At 37.3% G+C, this 11559-nt stretch overlaps 1 protein-coding gene across 5 annotated transcripts in view; it reads left to right on the top strand.

Annotated features, from left to right (window-relative positions):
• The window catches only part of TBXA2R (thromboxane A2 receptor), a 254737-nt gene that overhangs the window by 173680 nt on the left and 69498 nt on the right, over nucleotides 1-11559 (top strand). The window lies entirely within an intron of this gene.

Raw genomic sequence — 11559 nt, 5'->3', positions numbered from 1 at the left:
AGTCATGGGCATTCAGAACTGCCATATAACTGAAACGGTTTACTATCAAATGACTGAAAATCAAAAGAATGAATCCCAAAAAGACTGACGGTCCATGATGATGCAGTCCATAGCTTTGCATATCAGACTCGTTAGGCTAATGGGGCGATAATTCCCGGGGTCTGTAGTCCTCTCCTCCTTTGTGGAGAGGGATGACTATAGCAGTGCACCATTCAGTAGGGACAAAGCCTGAGGTGAGGCTGTGATTGAACAGGGCGCACAGGTGAGGTGCCAGTTCACTCTGTAGCTCATGTAGAACACAGCCAGGGATATTGTCAGGTCCCATAGAAGCTGTATTCTTGACCTGGGACAGTGCTGTTTTAACCTGTGCAGCAGTAATACTGGGTGCCTGGCAGTCTACTGGTATTGTGATTGGTTCTTTGGTGGGGGAGAGAGGGGTAAAGTTAGCACTGAATCTGTTGGCCAGTATATTGGCAATATCTGTTGGCTTGGTATAGGAGGTACTATTGTGCAGTAGCTCAGAGCAAATCTGGGCATTGCCGTGGAGATTCTTTACATAACTATAGAAGGCCTTGTGGTTGTCTTTACTATCTGCTGCAATTCTGTTTTCATAGCTAGCTTTAGAGGATTTGATGAGGGATCTCAACCTTTTGTTGAGGCTGATAAGGGAGTTTTTCCAGTCTTGGGACTTCACCTTATTCCGCATCAGTTTCCTCCTCCTGTTGTAGAGTTTGTTTATGGGAGGGGGACCACCAGATTGGCTTCCTTTTTTTTTTGAGGAGAGCGTCTTGGTTCTATTGGGTATGGCGAGATCCATGCATTTGTGTACATGTTCATACAGTGCATTGGTGTATGATTTGGTGGCATGCAGCTATTCTCCATTTGCATGGGTGCCGTGAAGTTAGACACCTCTATTTGTAGGAGCCCAAAGTTTGCTTTGGAGAAGTTTTTCATGGTGGTTACCTTTGTAGGGAATGGGAGGGATGTGAATTTCCAAGGTGATTAGTTTGTGGTTGGATCTAACCAGGGAGGAGTTGACTATTGGTGTAGAGCAACGGTCGCCCATGTTAGTAATGACCAGGTCAAGGATGTTGCTACCTCTAGTGGGGGTAAGAACGAGCTGGTCCAGTGCATTGGAATTAATAAATTCCAGAAAGCATTGGGCAAGTGTATTGGTACATGAGTAGTTTTCCCAGTTAATGGAGGGGTAGTTGAAGTCGCCCAGTATGAGACTATTAGGTTGGACCCTAATATTCTCGAGGTTGCTTAGGAACGTGGAGTGTGAGTCTAGTGACATGGTTGGGGACCTATAGCAGGCTACAACCTGAATCGCTGTCTTACCTACTGTTAGCTGCACCTGAAGTATCTCAGATGTGTTATGTTAGGCTACCAGTCTGGAGGTGTGTGCATCCTTTATGAATATGGAAACACCACCGCCTTTAAAGCTTTGGTCCAAGTTCTGGGGCCGAAAGGTGTGGAATGAGTTATAGCCTGGTAGTGCAGGGTTTTTTTCTGCTGCTTTGAACCAGGTCTCTGTTACACCACAAATGTCAATGTTCTCTATTTTAAGGAGTTCTTCGAGCGAGTGCATTTTGAGATTTAGACTTCTAGCGTTGAGCAGCATGACTCTCAGATTACATTTGTTTGTAGCTGTTACAGTGGTAATTTGGTCTTTGGAATACCGCCTAAAAAAGGCACTATAGCATTCACACACACATGTACAATGACAGAGTCATATTTGTACCTGTTGTTGAGGAACCTAAGTGCATCTGTTATGTGGTGGACCCTAGTGCCTTACAGGTAGCTGATTGTTACTTTCTCCTTATTCAACCTAGTGAGTGGGACATCAGTGTGCCTCACTATCGAGTCACCTATGACTAGTGCATTGGGCATGCTGTTTTGCCTTACAAGGCAGTGCTGATGTGTGTTCTGGAGGGCTATGTGTTCTATGTGGTGTGGTGCAAGTGTTGACCTTCTCCTCTTGACCAGCTATTCCGGTCTTGGCTGGAGAGTGTGTGGCTTCCAATTTGGATATATAAGTGCATCTCTCACAAGTCTGAGTGTTGGGAGGTAAGAGGAGAGGGTTGTCATTGTACATGAGGCAGTTGCTACATTGCCTCAGGATGCCCAAGTTCACCGGGTTAATAGGAGAAAGCACAGGGAACAGACCTTTCGACATGCCTGGAGGGGGTGGGCATTAATAATAAGTACTGGAGCTGTTTCCTTGAAGAACGTTTAGTGCTGGTAGCACTTTTGTGTGCTACAATAATTGCTGCAAGAAGTCTGGCAAAGTGCTAAACTAATAAGCTAGTAAAAGTGCAGGAAAGGAGAGGGGTCTATATCACATAGTCAAACTGTCATAAGTTCGACTATGTAAATATCGAACCCGAAACTTCAAAATGCAAGAAGTATGAACGCTCAGAACAGCAATTTTTTTCCCAGGGAAAAAATTGCTGTTCCAGCACAAAAAAAAAAAAAAAAAAAACGCTTCAAACTCTTTCTAATGTGGGAGGCTATGCCCCCACTTAAATATACCAACTCCGAGATTGCACCACAGTGGAGGAAATAGCAAAGTCGCAGAAACGGCCCACCAAATTTTTCCTTGGAAAAAAATTCTGTGTTCCGCAGCTTCACTATTTTGAGATTTCGAACTTCCCAGTTCGAAGTTTCGGCGTTCGGACAATTCAATGTTTGGACTTATGATATAGACCCGAGGAGAGAACTAGCAGATCTAAAGGAAAAATTGAAGAGCAGACTTTGGCACCACTCAGAAGCTTATAAACAGTCCTGGATACAGTAAATCTGTATCTGGACTAGATTAATTACAGGAAAGATGGGAAACAAGCCCAGATGTGGGCTTTTAAACCATAAAGTTGAAAGAGATGGAAAAAACTGCCCAAACAGCCAATAAGCTACAATTTCTGGGCCAGAAACTACTCCTCTTGTGGTAGATATGCTACCTAGTGCTTACCGCTCCCACTGATAAGCTAGAAGGCTTCCCTCCAACAAAGAAACGCTTGGGGGGCTCAGAAGCTTACCAACAGTCGTGGATACAGCAAATCTGTATCTGGACTAGACTAGTTACAGAAAAGGTGGGAAACAAGCGCAAACACAGGCTTTTAAACCAAAAAGTTGAAAGAGATGGAAAAACTGCTGCTGTAATAATGCACAAGTTTCACTTGCAGCAATCATTTAAAGTCTTTTTAACAGGGTAGTCCATCCTTACATGAAGATGGAGTTTTCTGCTGCCTAAACTGCAAAATGAATACTATGCTTTATTCATAGGAAATTATAATTAACATCTTAGCAAATAATTTTAAATCTACCTACAAGTTCAAAAAATGGCCTAGAAAACCTTAGTTTTACATTATATTGGTTGCATTCATTTATTTCTACTCGTTTTCACTATAACAAACTATTCCTTACTCCACACACTATTCTGTTTTCATGGACAAATATCATGCTCCATGTATATATTTTATATTTTCCAGTGATTTTCAGGTCAGGTTTTGAGCAAACATATATACCTCTCAGTCTTTCAGCACAAGAAATCTGCACAAAGCCAAATATAATGAGGAACAAAGGTCCACAAATAGGGACAGATTTTAAATGACTCATAAAGTTAGTTTCTAGGTTACTATATGTTGTGTTGGCATACATTTTCCAATGGACATGAAGTCTGAAACTCAGTTGTCTGTCATTATTTTAGTGATATCAGTCCTAATATCAGTGATTTGTTGGAAAACCAGAAATTTGTACAAGGAACAGAGCAAAAATAAGAGGCAAAAATCTGGACATTCTGCTAAAATCCAGGCAGCTGAGAGGTATGACATATACATAGATACAGATGTAGCTATGGATAAAGACCTAGATTCCTCCCCATTGTTTCACCGTTACTGAATGGATGGTCCATAGACACTCATTTCCATTCAATATGGTGGAAAGAAGGCAACTGCAGTTGCTATTTGTTCTTCCTTCTCTTGCTCAGAGGACATACTGCAATGGTCAGCTTGCTGTTCTGCTGACCAGATGACTTAGTACAGTCCATCTCAATCTCCCTCTGTTTTACTATAAATAATACTGTAATGGTGATTTCCCCCAGCTATCTGTTATTTGGAAATTGTTTTGATGTCTAGTACTATGCCCCAGATGACCAGGACCTGCATTGAACTATTCCCCCTGGATGGCCAAGCCATATTCAGTGTCATGCATATCCTTGAATGGACTTTAGGCTATTGATACATCAGAGACTAATTAAAAAATAAAATGGTGCATTTCAAATTGTTTTGACATTCCTTTCTGAAGTCAGATAAGAGCACAAACAACTAGTTTTGACCATAGATGAATAATGATCATGTTAATATATTACTAGCATGTTGCAATTCTTTCTGAAAGATACTAAAATGAGGCCTTGCACTTGATGACTGAATTCAGTTGGCCTGACATTGTGAATCTTGAAGGTGGCTCACTCACATTCTAATCTGTTTCCTTCCAGAAGAGCTTGCCTCTGGAATATAGCTACAGCTGTTCACTTGTCCCCCTCTGTGCCACTGAAATCCTTATTAAAGCATCCAAACTCTCAAATTTAAAATCAAAGACCAAGGCTAAATGCTGTATTGCCTTTTCTTTTTTTTTTCTGAAAACAGAGAACAAACGTTTTAAAATGTTTGCATCAGCTCTGTTATAAAACCAAAATGCACTGTAGCCTTATGAATATTCCAAATAAAATTATTTTCTGTGTTATAAAGCAACACTGTTCAATATATTTGAGTATTAGTAAGCATGGTGAAAAATGTTATCTCTTTTAATTATTGCATAATTAAAATCCTTGTTTGTCAGATGTGTATGTGTACATAGACATACACACACACACACACACACACACACACACACACACATATATATATATATATATATATATATATATATTTATATATATATATATATATATATATATATATATATATATATATATATATATATATATATATATACATGCATGCATGTGTATGTATATATATATATATATATATATATATATATATATATATATATATACATGTATATTTATATATATGCATGCATGTGTATGCATATATATATATATATATATATATATATATATATAAAATATTGTCTAAAGAAATTCCAAATATACCCTCTGATTTTTTTTTAGATTAGCCTGTCATGTGTAAGATGTATCAGCAGCAAAATAAGCAAATCTCGTATTTTATGACACAATAAACACACACACTTCTGTCTGTCTGACTGTCTGTATACTACATATATATATATATATATATATATATATATATATATATATATATATATATATGTGTGTGTGTGTGTGTGTGTGTATGTATATGGGTGTACTATAATCAAAACATCCGAATGTCAGGCACAAAAGGTGGAAAACATAAATATCAAAAGAGTCTTATGTATGAACAAGGAACATCCTCTCCACACACAAATATTTGAAGAGAAAAAACAAACATGATAAAAGTGAGGAATTAAGAAGGCCTGAGAATATGAGATAAGCTCAAATCTCATGTCTGAAGTAGAATCTGTCATATAGTGGGAGAGTTTAAAGGCAGAATGTCTTTATGGATCCTGTTCAAGACTTCAGGGGGTAGTGAGTAGGCAGCAATAAGATGTGGTGAAAAGGTGGTTGGTGCTTGTCAAGACAGTAGCCCTAGGGTTCAGTGGAGGACAACAACATTTAGGGAAGCTGCTAAGTTAAAGAAAGAGACCTTCCTTGTATTTCTACCAAGGGAGTTACCAGATTTGTTTGGTAGTTACCAAAATACAAGAAAGGCAGTAGCTAGAACAGTCAATAAAACGAAGGCCTGAGCGATAAAGGACTTTCTTGAGGCTATGGAGAATGACTTTCAGATGGCTTCAGTATAGCTCTGGCAAGTGTTTTTTTTTCTCAAATATTTTTTTTATTTTCAATTAAAATAACATTTACATAATATTTGTAAATATCATTTTAAACAACTATATACAATAGCCTGACTTTCAATTATATACACTGTATGTTATTAACTATAGAATTAACAGATCAGTTATCAGAGATACAATATTGATTACTGCAGAGTGTCCAACAAAGATACAACTTTCTTCCAAGGATTATTTACTCATGGCCTGGGATAGATTCGTAGTTCTTTGATTTTTATTTCCATCAATGCAGTTGTCTTCAGTAAAGTGTATAATTCTTCCAAGGACGGGGTGTATTTGAATTCCAGTAGAAGTTCTGGCAAGTGTTTGATGACTTTAGGAGCATCATCCAGGCTGTTCTCAGCAAGGGGTGAAAAAACATAATCCTTGACTTGGAACACTGTCAAGAATTAGAAGGCAATCTTTGAAAAACTTCTCTACCTGCTGGTCATGCCTACCTTTGAGAAACCAGTGCCAGAAACATCTGGAGGGATTTGGTTAATTTCTTTTGATTGTGTTACTGTGTCCAGTAAACAGCTATATGTTTACAAAACTGTGGGAGTAGATGGGTTCCAAAGGGAAAAGCTGAAACATTGGAAATTAAGGTGTCATGGTTAAAGTGCCTCTTTGACATTATGTATAAGGTATGGACACCCTCAGAACTGGGAAAATGGAGCAATTGTCACCATTTTCAGATAGTGAGTAAGGAGATATATTCCACTTACAAAGGATCACGTTTCTCAGCTTCCCTGGAAAACGCATACCTAGGTGATGGCAGGAAGATTCCATCTGGAAGTTGTGACACTAATTCAGGTGTTACAATGCAGATTCTACCCTTGCTGTACAAAAGTGGATTGACTTGTCCTTGTATAGATATTGAAAGGATCACGGGAGTTCACCAATGTAGTTAAGTACTCTTTGAATAACCTGGAGGAGGCATATGAACATATACCTGCAAACATTGTGAAAATTTGCAATAGTACAAGGCTGCAGGACAGCTGCCGTGTACCCTTTGATCACTTTTATTTGCAGACAGACATCTTCCTGTATTCTTGGTGTTATGTTAAATACATTACTGATGGTCTTAGCACTTGTTTAATGTTTGTAATTTTCTCAGACAATATATTAAAGCATAGCCTAAGCTTGAAAAATACCCAGTTTATTGACACAAAGATATTGACAGGAAATGTCTCTACAGTGCAAAATAATATCAGTTTATAATGAAATCTTAGAAGTGAGATTTGGTAATCATGTTGCTGTCAATATTTAAGGAAGTGTGATACATGACAGGAGTGCTTAGAAAAAACAACTTACAAGGTTTTTCAACAGCTTCACATGTGAATACTGAGGCACTTTTCTTCCCTAAAGTAAAAAAACTGGCAAGGAATTATGGGAAAATGACATTCTGGTCTGGGACTAATTTAGTATTTTGTCATGCCACATAAATGTCACTGTTCAGACATTTTTGACTTCTCATGGGAAATGCCTGGCACTATACAAAAGTTGTTTAGGGAGAGTGAGGAATGTTATGATGTTATCATAAATACTGTTATAAATGCTTCCTGTTATAATCAGTCTAACATGTTCTCTGCTCAGTCTGATTGCATTCTTTACCATTTAATTTCACACTTGTCTGACCTAAAAATACTACTGAGAAATTTCCAGATCTGTGTAATGCAAACTTGGGCAAACCCTGCAAGCAATAACATCATGTCTGACTAGATGCAATGTGTTATATTGTATGTTTCTTGCTTAGAAATAATTTATTTGCAGATGTTTTATGGAGCAATTTGCTTGTACCATAAGGCACAACATAAACTTGTATATCATGTACTGAATATATAGATTTATTATGCAACGTCACATCTGCGATTGTTAAAACTGAAAAGCTTACAGCCTCACAGATGTGGATGTCTGCGGCATGTAGCATTTTGACTGCCAGCAGGTTGCCATGCCAACTAAGCCTGGTGATTGATCAGCCAGTACCAGTTGACGACAGATGCTGCAGTACACACCACAACACTGTGGCACAAATACTGCACAGAGCTGCAATAAAACAGAAGTGTATACCCATATGAACCACTATATATGCAAATGACAGGTATGCCAGACACATATGGAATACTGTTCTCAACCATTTACCTTCATATATAAGAACAAAGCAAAACAGTACAGGCAAAAAGCACCAACCATGGTGTGTGCATCTGTTACATACCTGTCAGCCTTTTACCTCTTGAAGGAAGGACATAGGGAAATGATCCCAAGGTAGGCACACTGCTTAAATACTGGTAGTAAAAATGTAGGTGGAACAGAGGATGTGAATTAACCTGTATGTGTTGAAGTAAAAGAATTCTGTAACCACAATGCATATATGTATTCGACTGTAAACCAGCACCTTTCTAAACATGCCCAGTGTTATGAAGGATGGAGCAAAATGCAAAAGCCAGAGTTAAGAACATCCCTTAAACTTAAGAACAGTGGAGAAATATGATCTTTAGATAGGCCTACCCAGTGTATGTACCCAGATAATGAGCTGATGTGGTTCCATTACACAGTGATAGTTGTTTTATAATGGCATTACATTCTGTCCTGTCATATTTTACACAGATCAACCTTCTGATATTAATCGGGATTTTAAGCCTTTATCTGAATGTAACATATGCATTACTGCCTAATGTACATCTGCTGTACATAATGAATTAATATGCATGACAGTGCATTTATCGTATTACCTTCAAACTTTATCTACTATATGTCATGTATAATTCCTTTCAATACTACTACCTTGTTGTATATCACGTCTGCAATATGTAATGTAAGATTTTGTGTGACACTGCTTTTTCTGTATTTCTATTTTTTTAATGTTACCATTGTTATCTTCAGTATGTCACATTATGTTTTAGTTCAGTTTCTATTATTTTGAAGTTTCCTCTCCAGGTTTCTGCTTGAAATGGGTACTCACCCAGTCGGGGAATCACAAGGTTCAGATCATTTGTAGTTCGCTTCTATAGCTTCGAAACATTTTGCATTGTAAAAACACACAGTAGTATGTGAGGGAGTTAAGTTTTTTTTTTTTTTGTACTTGAAGAGGTACCTGTCGATGTTAGAGGAGGCCCTGGGATACAAAACTTGAATATAATGAGGTTTATTGGCAGATGGTATTAGAAGCTAATAAATCCCCCGGGCTCAATCAGCATGTTTTCCTTGTATCAGTTTTAAAATTGAGGGCCGCTAGATTATGACAACTGTGGATGCCCTAATTTGTTTATGCAGATGTTCTTTCTTCTCATCCATTTGCATTAGGTTTTTATAGGAACTCTGTTTAGTTCATTTATTTAAAGTGTACATGTAATTATATAGTATTTTGTTATATTTCACATTTTAATATTCTGGTTGTTGTTGTCTTTCGGCTTTTCCCGGTTAGGGGTCGCTACAGCGGAACTCCGGTCCGCTAATGATTGGCAGTAGATTTTCACGGTGCCGAGTTGCCAGCTCGACGCCCAACCTTCAACGATGGCACGCCCATTCACGCATGCCTTTCGGAACACCACTCGACTCGCAGGGATGACATGCAGACTCCACACAGAAGGCACTCCCTGCACACTAGCTGAGAATCGAACAGGAGAACCTCTTGCTGTGAGGTAACAATGCTACCGCTGCACCACTGCGGTCAAGTTACATTTTAATATTCTGGTATTTGTATATACTTATTGAGGTTTTTATCACCATCCTCCTTACAGTTCTTTTTGTTTACATTGTATAAACATAACATATTAGTGGCCTCAAAATGTATCCTTCTTCATATGTTTATATTACATGTTATTATTGTTTCAACATTAGATGGGACTATTATGGTTTTAGGAATGAGCTTGCTGAATGTCATTTTATATTCACATTTTTTATCATTTTTATCATTATTTTACTCCCATACCATATCATTCAGTTATTTTTATGAACAGATAGTTTTTCACAGTTTTTGTGTGGTGCAATGGTCAACTGCAGGGTTAATGTTTTTCTAATTAGGGGAATAATTGAGTCTTTAATGTTACTGGTGTTTTCTTTTTGTATTTAAGTGCTTCGTTTTTTGTATGTATTTTACATCTGATGAAGTCTGTTTCACATACAAAAATGTGATGAATACATTAAGAGGTTTATGTTTTTCAATTAGTGTTAATAAACTATTTACTTGTGGTCAGTTTGTTCCTTCCAAAGTGCCTTTTGTGAACTTTTCATGGTATTTAGAGTAGTTTCACCCCAGACATTCCCTGATATCTGTATCTAAATGTCCTATATACCTGAATACAGTCTTGTCTTAAATATCTATATGAGACACTGTACAAGTTCAGATAGACTAATCTTTCATAATAACTTAAATATTCACATCTATGGATGCCCTTTGTATATTTCTGTTGTACTTTTTTTCTGTTTACTCATGCCTGTTTTCATAAAAGGTTTCTATATTGTTATTCCATACTTAAATTTGGGTCTAATGTAACTAACTAACACTGACTTAATCATTTCTGATTTCCTAGGCTTTATAAATATTTTTGTGCAGCCTATACTTGTATAACTATCATTAATCAATTGGTTGATATGATTAGAAAGACTCAAAGCTGGATCTACCCATATACCCAGGTCCTTAAATGAGTCTACATTTTCAATCACTGTGTGCTGTATTAAATATTCACTTTTTAAATTAAATCTCCCAAGCCTCATATGCTTAGTTGTTGATGTATTTATCATCATATTATTCTCTGTGCCCAAATGGTCAGTTTAGTCAAGTTCTTTTGCAGACATGCCTTATCTGTAATGCATGTAATCAGTTTACCGAATTTCATGTCCTCTGCATTAAGATTGTACAACACCTCAGATGAAACAGATTGTCCTAGGCCCATACTTGTTTAGATTATATCTCCTTGATCTGAGTCATGTGGACACCCTGACTGTAACCTCAAATTTCACCTGTCCAGTTTTTATATGATACTTTCCATGTTCTATTTGTAAGCCATGCAGCTATTCATTTTATCAAGAGTACATTAATACCTAATTCTAATTTATTGATCAGTGTTTTGTGTATGACCCTGTCAAAAGCTCAAGTTAAATCTATATAAATTACATCACAGCACAATTTTTCATTCATAGCTGCTCTTATATTTTTATAGAAGTTTACTATCATTTTTAGCAATTGCTACAATGTCAAATTGCTAAATAACTTGGCCAGAAGGTCTCAAGACAAGAATGTAGAGGACTACTTGTTAAAACACCCAGACATGCCCCCTTCCCATCACATGTTAGCACTTGTATCGGTGTCTACTCAGTTCAGGAGATTTTGATGATCAACATTGTTTGAACAGGTAGTCCTCGGCATTTCTCATCTTGCTACCTTCTGGTCACATTATTTAGTGATTTGACATTGTAGAGATGATTAAAACAATGACCAACCATTATAAAACATCATGCTACAGATGGTAATACATTTATTTTCAACATATTCATGCTAATATATGGTTTCAAGTCCCAACCTTTCCATTTCTGACAATAACTTATCCAATATTGCTTTCTCCATTATTTTTCTAGAACATGAAAGCAAACATATGGATTGTGCTTGCCTAATATTTCTCC

The sequence above is a fragment of the Protopterus annectens genome, chromosome 13.part0, assembly GCF_019279795.1.
Source record: "Protopterus annectens isolate FY-2018-M chromosome 13.part0, PAN1.0, whole genome shotgun sequence".
NCBI classification, from domain to species: domain Eukaryota; kingdom Metazoa; phylum Chordata; order Ceratodontiformes; family Protopteridae; genus Protopterus; species Protopterus annectens.
This window is presented reverse-complemented; position numbering and strand designations above follow the sequence as displayed.